Genomic DNA, 19,062 nt, shown 5'->3' with positions numbered 1-19,062 from the left:
CAAAAAACCTAAAGAAACACTTTTCAAAGGAAGATATACAAGTGGCCAACAAACATGAAAAAATGCTTAACATCACTAGTCATTAGTGAAATACAAAACAAAATCACAGTGAGATACCATCTCACGCCAGTCAGAATGGTTATTACTAAAAAGTCAAAAAATAACATACGCCAGCAGGGCTATGGAGAAAAGGAAATCCTTATGCCCTGTTGGTGGGAATGTAAGTCAGTTCAGCCACTGCAGAAAGCAGTATGAAGATGTCTCAAATAACTAAAACGGCTACCATTCAACCCAGCAATCTTATTACCATGTGTATACCCAAAGGAAAAGAAATTGTTTTACCAAAAAGACACATGCACTCATGTGTTCATTGCAGCACTATTCATAGTAGCAAAGACATGGAATCAGCCTGTGTGCCCATCATCCATGGATTGGATGAAGAAAATGTGGTACATTTACACCGTTGAATATACGTAGCTGTGGAAAAGAATGAAATCGAGTCCTATGCAGCAACACAGATGTAACTGGAGGCCATCATCCTAAGTGAATTATCTCAGGAAAAGAAAACCAAATACTGCGTGTTCTTACTTATGGGAGCTAAACATTGAATATATTAAATACACATAGACATAAAGATTGGAACAACAGACAATGGAGACTACTAGATGGGTGAGGGACAGAGGGGAGTGTGAGTTGAAAAATTACCTATTGAGTACTATGCTCACTACCTGGGTGATGGGATCCTTATCCCAAACCTCAGCATCATGTAATATACCCAAGTATTAATAACAAATCTGCATATGCATTCTCTGAATCTAAAATAAAATTTGAAGTTATTTTTTAATAAAAAAATGGAAGCATGGTGTATGAATTTGTGAGGGCTGACATGACAAAATGCCACAAACTGAGTGGCTTAAATAACAGAAATGTATTTTCTTTCTTTAGGTTGTAGAGGCTAGAAGTCCAAGATCAGTGTGTCAGCAGTTTGGTTTCTTTGGATGGCCTCTATCCTTAGCTTGCAGGGGACTACCTTTCACTGTTTTCGTAGTTTTCTTTGCTCACTAATACCTGGTTTCTCCCTGTGTGTCCTAATTTTTCTGTTCTTATAAGGACACTTGTCAGATTGGATTAGGGCCCTCCCTAACAGCCTCATTTTAACTTAATCACCCTTTAAAAGGCCCTATATTCAAACACTGTCACATTCTGAGTACTGGAGATTAGGGCTTGAATATATGAATTTTGAGAGGACACCATTCTGTCTGTAACAAATGGAAAAAGTACAGTAGTCACTGGTCCAAAAGCCTTCTACCCTGGTAGTGAGGAGTTTCCTTAATTAAACTCTAATTCTACTCTAAAAGGAGATCCTTTGCCCGTTGTTCTCCATGGCCCCTGAGAAAGTTCTTCATTTTTCATTGAATCAGGGCCAAGAGGCCCTTCTTGGTGGCTGCACAATTGTACAGTCCACCTTTTGCTTCTGAAAGATATGGGCCCTTGGTTGTTTTAAATTTAAAATAATTTTAAAAAATATATATGAAGTCATTATTTTATTGCCAATACATTTTCCTTAAGAATTTACTAGACATGTAATCTATTTACATCCAGTTACATGTGCCTGTCAGTTTTTACATCCAAACTTAATTTCAAAATACTGTTCTCTGATGTACTTTGTCATCCTAGCTTTCTCTTTCTCTCCACCCCACCTTCTCTCTCTGTGATAGAATTCTAAGATGGCCCCAAAGATGACCAACTCCTGGTGTACATGTCCTTGATAGTGAGTGAATGCAATAGATGTCATTACTGACATAAAGTTATGTTACACATGAAAGGTGAACAAATTTTTGTAAATGTAATTAAGATGCCTAATCAGTTGAATTTGAGTTAATTAAAAGGGAGATTATCCTGGTTAGGATAATCTGACCTAATCAGATGAGCCCTTTAAAAGAAAGTCTATAGATCAGACACTTGGAGCAGCATAGAATGTCTCTTTACTGCTGGTCCTGAAGAAGCAAGTTGCCATGAATTCAACAGATGCAAAGAAATGAATTATACCAACACTACGTGAGCATGGAAAAGAACTCCAAGCATCAGATGAGACCACAGCCCCAGCTGACATCTTGACAGCAGCTTTGAGCAAAGGACCCAGCTAAGTCATGGCCAGATCCTGACTCATAGAAACTATCAGAAAAATAAATAGATATTTTTATTTTAGCAGCTTTATTGAGATGTAATTTTTATACCATAAAGTTATGTGTGTAGTTTAAGCCAATAAGTTTGTGGTAATTAACTGCACAGCAACAAAAAAACCAATATACTCTCTTTAAATAAAATGACAGCTTTTTTGAGACTCTTATAGCTGAAAGGGAAGGCTCAAAGTTATTTTTATTTTTGCCCCTAGCTGGTAGCTTTTATTTGATCCTCATAACCTTTATTAACACTGTTTCTTTCTGATTGGGTTCTAGAAGCAATAGGCTTTTCTAACTCAGCAAAACCCCACATTTCCAAACCCTGTATTGTCTTTTATTCCTGTTACAAACTACACAGATTTTTCCTCAGCTAATCTAATGTTTATAATAACTTACCACACACAGTAAATAGTAACTAAGATACACTACCGATGTTTTCTTTTCAGATCCCTTCACTTGGAGCTGCCTGCTTAGCCAGGGTCTGCTTCCCAAATTACTGCTGATGACTGTTTTATCAAAAAATTTGTTGGTCACTGTAGATCAAGAATTGCCATTTTTTCCAGCCTACAATATCTGTTTTCTCATTGTCTGTTTGTCAAGCTGCAAGTCAATAGGACATATTTTACATTTTTGTGATGGCATTATACCACTTCTGCCAACTTCTATTCAACTTCTGAATTGCTCATGAACATCAGAACCATCATGGTACGGTAGGAAAAAAGAGAGATGCAAGAGGCACATTGGATTTAACTGCCATGACCTAGAAGTGACACACATCACTTCCGCTCATAGCCCATTGGATAGATCTAGTCACATGACTCCAATCTAAAGAGAAGGGAGACAGGGAAGTAGGAGACCAACTGGAATATTTGGTGTCACAGTCTCTGCTCTAGGAGTGCTTAAACATACATGCTGTATATAATTTTGTTTGTTTGTTTGTTTTGTTTGTTTGTTTTCTGAGATGGAGTCTTGCTCTGTCACCAGGCTGGAGTGCAGTGGCCTGAACTTGGCTCACTGCAACCTCTGACTCCCTGGTTCAAGAAATTCTCCTGCCTCAGCCTCCTGAGTAGCTGGGATTAGAGGCAGGCACCACCAAACCCAGCTAATTTTTGTATTCTTAGTAGAGACAGGGTTTCACCATCTTGTCCAGGAGGGCCTCGATCTCCTGACCTTGTGATCTGCCCACCTCAGCCTCCCAAAGTGCTGGGATTACAGGTGTGAACCACCACACCCAGCCTACTGTATACACTTTTATAGTTAACCAGTCTCATTGTCGATTCCTTGTAAGAATTAGGAGGAAAAGGCAAGGGTTTTAGGAAAAAGAACTGAGAAGCAAACAGAGCAGAACCAAGGTACAAATAGGAGAAAAAGGAGGAAAGCCTAAGGGAAGAGGGAAAAACAAGAAAAGGCAGAGGATCAGCTTATTTGTATTTTGTTAAAGCCCATCTGAGGCAATTTTTTTTTCCTTCGGGGATTGAACATCTCTGTCTCCCAAATAGTTCCTAGAGTTACTTTGTTTCCCTCCATGCACTGAAGAATTATTGAAAAATTCAAGACATGCTTCACTTGAGCACAGTGATATAAGGTTAATTTGATGTACCAGTATAAAGTTTTATAGATTCACCTAAGTGTACTGCTATACTTGTGAAGTATGAGATTGCATGCCACAGCTATACAATAGCATTTATAAGATAATATAAATAACTGCCACAGAGATTTTTTTAATTTAAACACAGTTATGATAAGTATCAACACTGAACTTTCAACAAATCATAAGGGGTTTAATATTTGGACATTCAACAAATGATAAGGTGTTTAACATTTGGACACTTCTGTTTGGATAGCACCAACTAAACCTCTCCTTTTCAGAGTATGACACACTTTAGTAAATTCTCAGGTTCAGCAGATTGAATCTAAATAATCTAGAGGAACAAGGGGAAAAAATTGATGAATATCATAATATTTTTCTCATTAAACAACTGAATGTAAATATTTAGATATTTATAATTGCAGTTATTTTACTTTTTTGATTTTTCATTTAGCATAGTATGGACAAAGTCTAAACGCTATTGCTTCACAGACTACAAATATTTTATTAAATTGAATGACAGCATGCTTTTGATAGAAAAGATTATTATACTTCAATTCAGAATCACAAAGTTCTAAGTGCAGAACTATCATTAAATGGGTGTATAGGCTGGGCATGATGGCTCGCATTTGTAATTTCTGCAGTTTGAGAGGCCTAGGCAGGAGAGTTGCTTGAACTAAGGAGTTTGAGGCCAGCTTAGGCAACATATGGAGACCCCATCCCTACAAAAAAAAAAAAAAAGAATACATTAACCAGGTGTGATGGCGCATGCCTATAGTCCCAACAACTCAGGAGGCTGAAGTGGGAGGATCACTGAAGCCCAGGAAGTCAAAACTGCAGTCAGCCATGATTGCACCATTGCACTCCAGCCTGGATGACAAAGTGAGACCTTGTTTTTTTTTTTTTTTTTTTAAAAAAAAGTATAAACTATAAACTCTAGCACTCCAGCATGTTACTTCACTTTCTCTGGTCCTGACTTCCCTTATCTTTAACATTAAAATATCAGTGCCTCACAAGCTTTCCCGCTAAGGGTCTGAGAGTGATTCCTGTGGCAGGCTGAATAATGGTCCCCCAAAGACGTCTATGTCCTAATCCCTGGAACCTATCATGTCACTTGATATGTCAAAACAGACTTTGCAGATGTATTTATGTTTAGGAACCTTAAGATAAGGTGAGTATCCTGAATTATCTAAGTGAGCCAAATCAATCATATGTGCCCTTAGAAGTTCTTGGACGTTCTCCAGCTAGAGAAGAAGCAGGTGAGATATAGCAAAAGGAGAAGTCAAAAAAGATTCCAGCTTTAAAAAAAAAAAAAAAAAAATTGACTCACCATTGCTGAAAGAGTCAGGACCAAGCAGGGTTTATGGCTAAGCACAAGAAGGAATACAGGCAGCCTATACAAGCAAAGACTTCTACGACTGAAAAGAAGTAAATTCTACCAACAACCTAAGTGACCTGGAAACAGATTCTTCTAGTGGCCTCCTGGTAAGAGATCAAACAGTCAACACCTGGATGGCAGGCACCCTGCTCATGAAACTCAGGACAGAGAAATTATAATAGCCACTCCAGACATCCAACCTACAGAATTGTGAGGAAGAAATGAGCGTTATTTTAAGTCACCATATTTATGGATATTTGTTATGATAGCAACAGGAAACTAATAGGATCTTCAAAAGCAATCTACCACACATAGGAATGTTTTTGAAATATCATGTGTGATCTAAAAAGATAATATGAATTTTACATGAAACATAACATAAAACTGTTGTTTGACTTCAAAATAATGTTTTAAATGTCTTATTAAAAAATTATTGAATGCTATGTCTTAGAATATAATGTTTCAAAAATACTTCAGCTTTGAGTAACCTAAGCACCCCCTGTACCAGATAGGAAGACAAAGCCAAGTTAGAGAAATAAACAATTAGATGGTCTTTGAGGTCCTTCTTAGTGCTATCACTTTAATGCAATCATATGAATTAAAAATAATGTTGAAGATATTTATAAACTAAAGGACATAATATGGTGTACTTACAACACAATAGGATATGACAAAGAATAATTTCAGGATAATTCGGCAACCAAACAACAAAGGAATTTACATTATGCCCCACTTACAAGCAATGTTTTTTACTGCCAAATATCTTGGCCACATGGAGGTTATGTTTAGCCAGAATGTCTGATCTAAGATACACTCAGATCTTCACATGGCCCCCTTACTCGGCCAAACTTGGAATATTGTTTAATGTAAGATGGAATAGCACCAATGTAGCCAAGGTACATATTGTTGCTCCTGCACTACCAATTATAGAAATTTTGCCTTAATGTATGTTAAATGAAAACTCAGCAATATGTAAGCTTATTAGCACCAAAATTATTCCATACCGGTTGCATCCATAGCTATAACTATCCATCAATATCACAGGAGGAGAAAGATTAGTATAAAATAGAAAGACACAACTTAAGTAAGACATGTAAATAGTGATTTGACAAAGTGATACAAGTTATTATAATGAATGATTTAAAATAGTAGTTCTTAATATATTTAGACCAACTTAACAGGAGCAAAAGACCCAAAGGTCCACTACTGAATATCCAGATGAAAAGAAGTATCATTCTACAAGCAAGTATTATCTATATATTTTGCAAGCTTTTACATAAATTTGCATTAGTAGGAGAGGAATAATTTATTTATATCCAAAATCTAACACATATATGTCTTAAAGTCTACATATAGTTCTAAAATACTGATTACAATATGTATCACTACAAAATCTAGAGTTAACCAGAAAACTTTCACCAAACACAGTGATTATAATAAAACTATGTTTTATTATTAATTTAAAAATAAAAAATCAGCTATGAGAAGCCATGAACAACTCAGGACAACTGTCTCCTCTGTTTTTTCTGGAAATTTCAACTTTTTATGAGTGTTTACATGCCACAAGCATTTGTAACAACTGCACATATTATGCAGCAAAAAAGATTTCTTAGTACAATTCTGATGCAAACCCTTAATAAGTACTATTAAAGTACAAATTTTAGTAACTTTACAGTTTAGTAAATAAAAGATGGGAGTTAGTACGTTTAAAGAGTCTTTAAGATTACATGGCATTGTCGTTTACTACCAGAATAAGAGAAAGAAATTACACTTATTGATTTGGCTTCCCCCATTAAAAGAATCTTGATTATGAATCAATTGGTATTTCATAGGTCAAATTTTGAGATTCAGTATTTTATAATATTCAAGAAGACATCAAACAATTAAAATTATTATAGACTTGATAAAAACCAGATAATTCTAAATTATATTCTGAAATCTAACATCAATACTTTCTGTTCAATCAAATTTATGAGGCTTCTGGATGTTTGCTAGCTTACTACAGTAATGATATCAAAGGCGAGATTCATATGTGTCTGACAGAAATGAGGATGCATGAGAGATTTAATCAACTCCAGTTTACTATAGCCTGGCTATACTGATCTATAAGCCAGAGGAAATTTGCAAATAATAGTGTCTGATCTTCATGAAGAAGTCTTCATGAAGAGCAGAAGATATGCCAAAAAAATTTTTTTGTCCATCTTAATTATACTTCACTGATGAGCACCAATCTACAAAATGATGAGGAAAACTTCCCATAGTAAAGCATCTCAGTTAAAGTAAATTCTTTGAAAATTTAACGTGTATCAGCAGCTTTCCAAAACTCGTTACTTCATCAATGCCAGAGAACAGGCATTTATTAAGTAAACAAAAACAGATGGTCTAACATGTAAGTAACTACCACCAGAGTTAAAGAGGTCATGATTTTCTGAAGACCTAAGTAGAAATGGGTCTAGAAATTTTAAAAATGCAACTCTATAGAATGATTCCCTTCAGGAATACATTAGTATTCCTGGATTAATATTAGTATGTAATATGTTTTTGGGCAGCAAATTTTTTTTAAATTTACACATGCACATGCAAACACAATGTGTATATAAAATCAATAACACAGATACTCTAGGAACACGTTTCATGAAATCATCTTAACCTCACAAACTTATGGGTAATTTCCTTCCCTGGTCTTTCCAACAGCCCAGCTTGACACATGGCAGACCACTGGCAGTGGAAAATGCTTTCATTTATTAATTACTCATCTCCTGGGTTACAGAGCCACCCAGAGGGTACTGTAAACAGTTTTCAATTTCTTCCTACATATAAATCGTTTAGTAACTCTTAGTTCAACACAGCTCCTACCAGAGCAGGCAACAAATATATCTCAGGATGCAAACATATCTATCATGAGTTGTGTACCTGTTGCCTGACTCACACTTTTTTTCTGTATAGCCCTGTATGTTGTTAGTCTAACAAAACTTTTCACTGGCATTGAGAGTCAAGTCAGGCCCTTCTATATTATTGAAATGAGATCGGCTCAAATTATATCATTCTTGTAACATTCCTATACACTTTTCCTTTTCTCTCTCTTTCTCTTCAGTGATTTCTCCACATTTGGTGTATTTTCCTATTCTGTTAAACCAGATTTATAAATAAGCATTGCTGAGCCTCTAAGTACTCTCTCCTGAAAAATGTATTCTCAGAGAAATTCTGACCCATCACAAACTCATAATTCTAGTGTCCAAAGCCATGCTCAAATGAGGTCATAGGATTTAAGTTCACAGAACTAGACTTAAAACAATGTCATTTATGCAAGGATATTTTATATTCAAAGCCCTATGCTCAAACTCTTTTTAAACTGACCAAGCTGATTTTGTCTTACTTAATCTTGTTACTACTTGGTCAAATCTCCACCACTGAAATATTATGTAAGTAGAGATCCGGCATTAGGAAAGTCTGCTTTTCACTATATAGTACTTCTAATTAACATTTTCTTTCTGTCCTCATTAACTGCTGCCATATTTATTTAGTTGACCACATCAGTGTCTACTATGCATAATACCATTTATAAGCCATTTGGGGGAAGGAAAGAAAGGCAAGTGCATTTAAATTTCCATTTCTGTTTATCTTCAAAGCTAAACAGTGGCCTTCAAGAAAATTTTTAGCTGTATCCAGTTCTGCAGGCATGCACATTTAGTTCCTGATAATATGACAGTTAATGCAAAGAAGGTTTTCTTGTTTCTGGTCCTTAGATGGCCTCTAGTTATGCCTCTCCAAAGAATAAAATATCTTAACTTGTGGCTTTTAAGTGCTGGTAAAAAAAATTTTAAGTGACACATTGATCAGAATAAGAAACATTCTTAGAGAGAAGAAAGATTTGGATACCATCTGTGTACTGGTAATAATAAAGCCCACATAAGCTTACTTGGTAAGGTGAGGATCAAAGAGAAGTAGGAGAAAGCACAGTTGAGCACCCCAAAAATAGCCATTAATGGGAAAAGAGGGCAGAAAGAACCTGAAAAAGAGACACAAAATGAGTATTTTGAAAGGTCTGAGAAGCAAGAAATTATGGTGTCATTGAAGTTAAGTGGAAAAGGGTAGCAAGGAAGAAAGGAAAGCTGAAGAGGTAAAATGCAGTAGAAAGTAACACTAAGGTAAAGCTAGAAAAGGGGCTGTGAATTTATATAGAAGGAATTCATTGGTGACCCTATTGAGAATAGTTGTGGTAGAGTAAAATTATGAAAGTAAAATTGCAAAACATTAAGTTGGGAGTGGTGGTGGGGGTGGTGGCGGGAATAGAAGTAGTTGTTCTAACTAGACAATCAACAAATTGAGACTTCATAGGAAGAAAAAAGGATTTGAAAACAGCTGGAAAAATTGTAGCATCAAGAAAAATTTTCTGCAAAAATAAAAGGGCTCTGATAATGATTAAAAGTTATATTCAGGCCGGGCGCGGTGGCTCACGCTTGTAAACCCAGCAATTTGGAAGGCCGAGGCGGGCGGATCACGAGGTCAGGAGATTGAGACCACGGTGAAACCCCATCTCTACTAAAAAATACAAAAAATTAGCCGGGCGTGGTGGTGGGCACCTGTAGTCCCAGCTACTCGGAGAGGCTGAGGCAGGAGAATGGCGTGAACCCGGGAGGCGGAGCTTGCAGTGAGCCGAGATTGCGCCACTGCACTCCAGCCTGGGCGACAGAGCGAGACTCCGTCTCAAAAAAAAAAAAAAAAAAAAAAAAATTAGTCAGGCATGGTGGCGTGTGCCTGTTGTCCCAGCTACTCGGGAGGCTGAGGCAGGGAAATTACTTGAACCCAGGAGGTGAAGGTTGCAGTGAGCCAAGATTGCACCACTGCACTCCAGCCTGGTGACAGAGCAAGACTCCATCTCAAAAAAAATAATAAATAAATAAATAAACAAACAAACATTGGTGATTCATGGGAGGAGGTCAAAATAAATATCAATATTAGCATGAGTTTTAGAAAAAGTTGATCCAATCCTCATTAGTGACTTTGACGTGGTTAAGACTTCAGTGGAGGAAGTAACGGCAGATGTGGTGGAAATAGCAAGAGAACTGGAATTAAAAGTGGAGCCTTGGGCCAGGCGTGGTGGCTCACGCTTGTAATCCCAGCACTTTGGGAGGCCGAGGCAGGCGGATCACGAGGTCAGGAGATCGAGACCATGGTGAAACCCCGTCTCTACTAAAAATACAAAAAATTAGCCAGGCGTGGTGGCGGGCGCCTGTAGTCTCAGCTACTCGGAGAGCCTGAAGCAGGAGAATGGCGTGAACCCGGGAGGCGGAGCTTGCAGTGAGCTGAGATCGCGCCACTGCACTCCAGCCTGGGCGACAGAGCAAGACTCCGTCTCAAAAAAAAAAAAAAAAAAAAAGTGGAGCCTGAAGATGTGACTGAATTGCTGCAATCTTATGATAAAACTTGAACAGATGAAGAGTTGCTTCATGCAGATGAGCAAAGAAAGTGGTTTCCTGAGATAGTATCTACTCCTAGTGAAGATACTGTGAATATTGTTGAAATGACAACAAAAGATTTAGAATATCACATAAACTTAGTTTATAAAGCAGCAGCAGGGTTTGAGAGGATTAACTCCAATTTTTAAAGAAGTTCTACTAGAGGTAAAATGCTATCAAACTGCTTCACAAGACACAGAGAAATCTTTCATGAAAAGAAGAGTCAATTGATGCTGCAAACTTTGTCTTATTTGAAGAAATTGCCACAGCCACCCTAATCTTCAGCACTATCACTGTCATCATCAGCAGTCATGTACATTGAGGCAAGACCCTCTACCAGCAAAACAATTATGACTTGCTGAAGGCTCAGATGATTGGTAGCATTTTTAAGCAATAAAGCATTTTTTTTCTGAGTTGTGGTCTCTGTTGCCCAGGATGGAGTGCAGTGGGGCAATCATAGCTCATGGCAGCCTCGGACTCCTGGGCTCAAGTGATCCTCCCACATCAGCCTCCCGAGTAGTTAAAACTAGAGAAGCATTCCACCATGCCCAGGTAATTTTTTTCTTTCTTTTCTTTTTTTTTTTTTTTTAGAGATGAGGTCTTACTATTGCTCAAGCTGGTGTTGCACTACTAGCCTCAAAATATCCCCCCGCCACAGCCTCCTGAGTAGCTGAGATTACTGATGTGAACCACTACACTCAGCAAGTATTTTAAAATTAAGACATATATATCTATATATTTATACCTTAATTTATATATATATACATATGTATAGAGAGAGAGAGAGAGACAGACAGAATTCTACTGCACACTTAATAGACACAGTATAATGTAAACATAACTTCTATATGCACTGAGAAACCAAAAACTAGTGTGACTCACTTTATTTTGGTGGTCTGGAAAAAAACCCACAACACCTCCAAGGCATGCCTGTATAAAGGCAGAGAGAAATTGATAATACCTTTAAGGGAAGGGAAATGCAATGTCTTCTCCTTTAAAAAGTAAAATCTTCCACATTTTTAGAGATCTTAATAGAGATTAAAGAGACGAAAGAAAGGAGATAACAAAAACGAAAGAGGGAATTAACATTTTGGTTCTCTTCATGGTTATTTCTTCCAAACTCTGGTTTTTCCAAGTTGCTTCAGGTTCACTCAGATTCAACAAACATTTAACAAATACTCTGTGCCAGGAATTTTACTAGGTGTGTATCCTGAATATACATATCCTTACCTGGAAGAAACATTGTTCATAAAGCAAGGATACACACATAAAAGTGAATTAAAGTAACATTTATGTAAGTATTCTCAGATTCATGATCTCATTTGCCTCTCAAAATAACCTAAGGAGATGGAGAGAGCAGGTGTTATCTTTACTACAGATGAGGAAACTGAAAATGAAAAAAAAGAAAACAGGGCGATGTCAAATATTGCATTGTTAATTGAAACCCAACCCAAGACTTCTGGATGAAAGCCAGGGCTATCTCCACTGAAGCCTAAAGTCTGCCATGGATTTGACTGTGGATGTGCCCCCCTCACTTTTTCTGACAACTTGGACCTTGATTTAGAAGACAATGATACCTTCACCAACTTCATTTTCTGAGCTTCTCATCAGATGTTGTGGGATGATGCATATCTGTTACATTCCCCAAGGACAGAGTGATGTGTGGCCATGATAACTTTATGCAAATTATATCCAAACAGCTCAGAGTTGAGAAACCTTAAAGACAAAAAGGTGAGGAAGAGAAGAGGGAGCAGAATATTCCTTTTTTCAAAACTTCAGAAGATGATGATCCAGAAATATGTAATAGTACTACATATTTACTTTCCCATCTGTGTTGCCAGCTTTGACCTGCTTATAGAGGAGAGACAGAGATCACTTTTGCTCTTATCTGATTTGCTGGAATTGATGCTGATTACTTTTGTCTTGATTGTAATGCACTTTTTCTGCATCTAGGCTCATTTTGAGCATCTGTCATAACATATCTTTATGATGGATTTGTCACTACTTTCCTCATTGTTCCATATCTACAATACAGATTCTAACTATTGATAGGGCATTTTTCTTTTGATTCATTAGCCTAGGAATGAACTAGGTAGTTCCAGTAATTAAAAAAGGGAAATCACTTTGCATGTATCCCATAAAATATGGCAATTGTTATTAAATTATGAAAAAATAATAGAACTGCAGTTATACACTTAAACACTTTTCTACATATTAAGGTAGTTATTATAGTTCCTGTATTCATCTTTTACATACAGTCATTTACTTGTTTTCACACTATTTCTGTGATGTAGGAAGGTTAAATATAATTCTCGTTAATAGATTTTTTTACAGTGAGCTATGAAGAGTAACATGTTGATGGCCACTCTATCAGAGGAAGACATTTCCACTAAGAGGCCCAGAATGAAGAGAGGGAAAAAAAAACATCCTTCTGACTCTATATTCCATCCTTTGTGCATTATAAAAAAATTAAAATGAACCGATATTATTATATTAATCTGAATTTTTATAAGTAAAAAGCTTCTTCAAAAAAACTGAATAAAATAGTATCACAAAAAAGTTAATAATAGATAATATTACTTAAGATAACAGCTTGAATTCGGTCTTTCCCTGGCAAAACTTCTTTTCCCATGTTATATTCTCCTATGCCTCTCCCATCTCACCACCATGTCCTCCTAACATTTCAGCACTTGTTTCAGTGTTTAGAACACTGTAGCCCCTTGGTAAATTTACTATTTGACTCTACATATTTATATTTCTGCCATCTTTTATTTCCTTCTTACTAATTTGAGGGTTTATGAAAAGTTAATTTTCATAAAATTGCTTTTAGTGGGCTTTTCAACACTAGACCGGAAATATTATGCAATACGTATTTTTACCCAAATCATCTAGAAATCTTAAGCCACTGAAGAAAGTAATCCATATGACCTCGTTATGGATTTGATTCTATTTACACTGAGTTCTATACAGCGGAAATTGTATGCAAGGAGAAGTAAATATCGCCTCATCCAACCCCTTCAGTTTAAATATGAGGAAACAAAGGTCTAGATAGGCTAACTGCCCTCCTCAAAACCATTCAGTTAGCATCAGACTCAATTCAACATGCTGTTTCTTGATTCCTACCAGTCTAATGTTTTCTTTTTCCATTCTGAAAAAGCTGAATCTTCAATATGTAGTAAGTTTTTTTCTTAAGCTAAGTTACATCTTTTAGGAAATAAAAAAGTTCCTAAAACTAAATACACTAAAAGTATAGGGTTTATCTTGTCTTTGCACTTAGTGTTACTAAGTTCAGAGTGTTGCTGTATGATGATGTCAATGATGATACTAGATTATAGGGTCAATTTCCTAATCATAGTCTGCATACACCCAGGCCCACCTATACATTTTAAAATCATGAGCCTGATGGAACTTGAAATGTATCTCAATATGTAAGGGTGAATTTATCATCACTACTCGGGGAGAAAAGGTAATTATGTGGATTATTGGAGATGTTAAATTAACTTGATATTTTCCCCCAATTAAGTATAAAGCATAGATATGGTGGACTATTAAAAAATGTTTACGATATATTTACCAAAACTAGGACATGGGGTAAGAGAGACAGCCTATAAGAATTGGCGAAGAACATCTTATGGCCTAGAATAGGATAGAAGATATGAGGAAAGAAATGAAGAGCATTGTCTCAACATTGTCTCCTGAACAGAGTAAACTTCAATTAATATTATTTGAACAAGATTAATTTAATACCATCATAGAGTCTTAAATACCACATAATGCAATCTTTGACACCATGAAAAATAATGATGTATATTATAAGAGGTCTTTATATCCAAATAATTTCAGAATATAAAGATGTGGCAAATGTGAAATTTCTGTAAATATATGCAAACACATATATCTAAATATATGCAAACACATAAATATATCTCTACCAACTCCCTAAATCCCACTGATAATGATAGCAAAATATAAAAATGAGAGTAGATCAGGAGTTACATTAGAAAACAAAAAAGTATTATCATCAGATTTGCTGAATTTTTGAAGATATAATGCATATGGAATATAATTGACAGCAAAATCTGAATGTGCTGAAGAACCGGAGGTACAACAGAATAAAACAGTAAATTTTCCCACAGAATACTAAACTACAAATTATCAAAAAATATCTTCTCTATTTAAAAAAATGTGGGGCTTAATACCCAGGTGACAGGTTGATAGGTGCAGCAAACCACCACCACACACGTTTACCTATGGAAAAAACCTACACATCCTGCACATGTATCCCAGAACTTAAAATAGAATTACATTTTTTAAATAAAAGTTTACTGTGAGAGATTAGCAATGAAAATTTTTGCACATTAGAAATATTATGATCATAATTTAGCAAAAAGTAAAAATTTTATTTTGGGTACAAGACAGATATCCTTTTGGTGAGTTTTTCACCATTGGGAAGATTACATTAGATGTTATACATAAGGGTTAACAAACAAAGAAAGTTTTCTAGAGAGATGAATGTGGATTAATGTAGAAATAAACTTGAAACTAAAAGTGGCCTATTTTCACTGTTAATAATAAATACATTCAAATATGTTCAACGTATAACAATAGATTTATAAAAGAAATGAGCACCCTGCAGCATTAAAAATAGTATTCAGGCCAGGTGAGGTGGCTAATGCTGCTTTGGGAGGCAAAGGACAGAGGATTGCGTGAGGCCAGGAATTCAAAACCAGCCTGAGCAACATGGAAAGGTTCCACCTCTACAAAAGAAAAAATAAAAAATCTGCTGGACATGGTGATGCATGCCTGTAGTACTAGTTACTCGGGAGGCTGAGGCAGGAGGATTGCTTGAGCCCAGAAGTTAGAGACTGCAGCTACCTGTGATCATGAGACTGCATTCCAGCCTGAGTAACAGAGTGAGACCCTATCTGTAAAGTACTATAAAATATAAAGTAAAATAATAGTATTCATTCGTTTTGCACTAAGCCTTCTTCTAGGATGTCCTAATGGACTGTGAAGCAGTAAACATTTAGACCTGCACAAGCACTCTCCCCTCTGTCTGGTTCTTTAATTCTCTTATCTTTTTCTGTGTTTGAATTTGATGCTTTATTCACTTTTTCATTTGAACACTACATATATTAAGTTTAGGGAATCCATTCTTTCTCTTCTTTAGGTCTTCGTATGAAGAACCATACTTAGTTCTAATTACAGGCATGTCTCAGAGGGCAAAAGTATGGATTATTTATGCCTTATTTGGAGAAGAAAGTAGGCATTGTATGAATATCAGCAGCAATTTTTCAATAAGAATATTCTTGATATTTTAGAAATGAAGCTTTCAGAAGAGTCTCCAGGTTTCACTAACTTGCTACTTCCTTATTAAAACACAGTTTTAAAATGTCTGCCATTGTATTAAATATCATGGACATTGATATTTCAAACATGCAAATGTAGTTTGGGATCTCATTTGTACTGTGTATCTTCAGCATGTAGCTCTAAGTCCTCTTATAATTTACAAAAATCAGATGATCATGTACTTTATACTGTTAAATAGATTGAAAGCTTTCAACTTGATTCCTTAGGAAATTATTCTCCCTCTTACTACAAGACTCAATAGAGGAGGTGAGAAAAAAAATAGGAAGCTTTATTGATGGTCTTTAATTCATATGTGCAGGTTCCAGGCTCACTTTTGATGATAGTCTTTTATAATTGAAGTAGAACAAAAGCTATAGTCTATTCAGAAGGCCTATATATACATTGAGGAAGAGTTTACTAAATTTTTACTACGTCTTTCAAATAATTCTCACTGGTATTTTAAGCTAATTTTCTCTTGTAAAAAGATACATTTTGAAAAATAAATAAGTACCACGTAGCTCATATTTCAGGGTCATACACTGAAACCAACGTTAGATTGTGTTTCCAGTGATAGTGAAGGATTTGCATTACCTACCCCATGCTTTCTCAGAGCATAACTTGTAACATGTAAAAATCACCTAGATTGGATAAGGCTATGATCAGTGATTATGCAATGAAGTGAGGACTCTAGAGGAATTAAAATCTTATGTTTTTTATCTCATTTTCAAAACATTTATTTTCTAACCAACAAAAGTATATGTAGATATATATATACTTATATACATTTAAAAGTATATGTAGATAGATATACTATATTATATATATATTTATATATATATCCATATAGATATAGACATAGATATTTGACCACAAATGGAATGCACTGTTTGCCTCTTACCAATTGAAATAGTGAATTTAGCTCCAAATCATGCAGGGTCATTTTTTTTTTCCAGTTCCAAATTGTGTATGCCAAGACTCTCCAGTATTGAAAACTGTTACCAATTCCTTTCCAACACCCTAACTGGAGTCTTCTCAACACTATCTGACATTAATAAGGGAGAGAGGAAAGCATCTGAAACCATAGACTATCATTGCTGCCAAATTCCCCATCCATTTTACAAATAGAACAAAAGATTGAGGCTGTGTAGTTATTCCCTCATATAGCGAAGTTGAGGCAATGCAAATCTACTTTCACTGACACTGACTGTGGCCATGAGACAAACATCAGGCCTTCTCAGGACACAGGAGGATCTCAGGCACTCAGGCATTGACACACATCTAGGTTCCTGCCCTCTACCCCCATGTATTATACATCAATAAAATCAGATTTTACTAAGAGGAGCTAAAGTAAAACACAACTGACCAATATTTTTGCTATGTTTTGTTTTTACTGTCTTTGAATTTGTGACTGTAATTTAGGTCAAGAAACTACTTCTACTTAGATTACTTAAAATATAATGAAACCTTTTTATCAGCTTCATTGTACTTCCTTCCAGAAAAAGAAATCGAATGTCTACATGAGCTTCTTCTAAGCTGGAACCAAGGCATCTGGTCCCAGTCAATTTGACAGCTACCACACAGTTATATGTGTCATATGATATATATCACATATATGTGATTGTATTTACTAGAAGACTCGAAACGATGTTTTTTGTTTTCTATTATTAAAAATAATAACCGATTTTTATTTTTCCCTCATTTTTATGTTTATTTGATATTTGAGTACATTAAATTTCATGTGCAGTTAATTCTACTGCTACATTATGTTTTAAGGGCTAATTATTGATCCCTGCATGATTTAGACAGTATTCAGAATAAAAATTTTTAATGCATTCAATGAACAGACCACATCCTATAGCTAGCTCATAAATTAATATCATTGGTCACAAAGGAAAATGGTCAAGGGAATGTGAATATCTCAGTAACACTGAGATTTATTACTGGGGAAACAGTCTTGGACTCAGGGCATACAGATGTAGATGAGTTGTGTCATTGCTTGTATTCAAAGGCCACCATAGTATTAGCTGACAGTCTGTAAAGTTTAGCTGTACTTAAAAGCCAATGTTGCTAAAGTTAATATAGGCCTGGATACGTGTAGCATATTTCTATCTAGGAATCTGTTATTCTTACATTCTACCTGCAAAACTAAGAGGCAGGGGTCGTTGCCATTCATCCTATTTTTTAGGAGCAATTCACTATGACTACAATTTATTGTATCATTTAGAGAAAAAGTTTCTGAAATGCAGAAAGTAGAACAAACTTGGGTTTTCTATCTTTGAGTTCATACAATTAGTCCAGAAACTGGATCTTAAATAGCACAAGGCAATTTTCATAGTTTAAAGAGAGAAGACTGTAAATCTGGTTTATCATGTTCTTATCATTCTTTCAGAAACATGTGAGGAAATGTGAGGACCACTGTGAATCGAACAATAATCATAAAATTAGGAACAAAAGAATCAGACAGAACAAAGCCTTTTTTTCTCTTTTTTTCCTTTTCTTTTTTAGGATTCTAAATCACATACAAAACATTTGTTCTGCTCCAGCTCTTTGTGAACTAATTGGCTCTCCTGGAGGGATAGGTAATTGTACCTGACTACACAAGCTGTCCCGAAGCTCCCTTGGAAAGCTCCAGTAAGCTTCTAGTGTTAGCAGCCATCAAGGATTTCACAGGTCAGGCATCGGATCGATACAGCTAAAAGCAGCAGGGACTGTAATGTCGACAGCAGGTTTCAGAAAGCGCTGCAAGTGCCAGTTTGTTCCTCTTCATGCAGAAGCTCAAGACAGCTTAATTAACCCTTGGAAAATACAATTTATCCAGAGGCTCGGCAGGTCCCTACCAGGCCTTATTGGTGAACTGATAGGAGAGATACTGTAGCTGGCAGCGCTGAATTCCCATTTCCCCCTTTAATGCTATTTCAGTTAGGATGCAAAGAAAACATGGTTTTCGGTGGATATGTTCCTCATGTCCTGAAGAGCAGGCAATAGGAGGTAGCCTTAGAGGGGGGTTTGTTAGAACTCACTTGTGACTTCAGCAGGAGCAAGGCCGAGACTGAGCATTGATCATCCGAGCCCTGGGGTGAGAAATTGGGATGTGTGTGCATGGGT

Source organism: Symphalangus syndactylus, chromosome 14 (assembly GCF_028878055.3).
Source record: "Symphalangus syndactylus isolate Jambi chromosome 14, NHGRI_mSymSyn1-v2.1_pri, whole genome shotgun sequence".
Taxonomy (NCBI): domain Eukaryota; kingdom Metazoa; phylum Chordata; class Mammalia; order Primates; family Hylobatidae; genus Symphalangus; species Symphalangus syndactylus.
The sequence above is the reverse complement of the archived record's forward strand: the minus strand, read 5'-3'. Positions refer to the sequence as shown.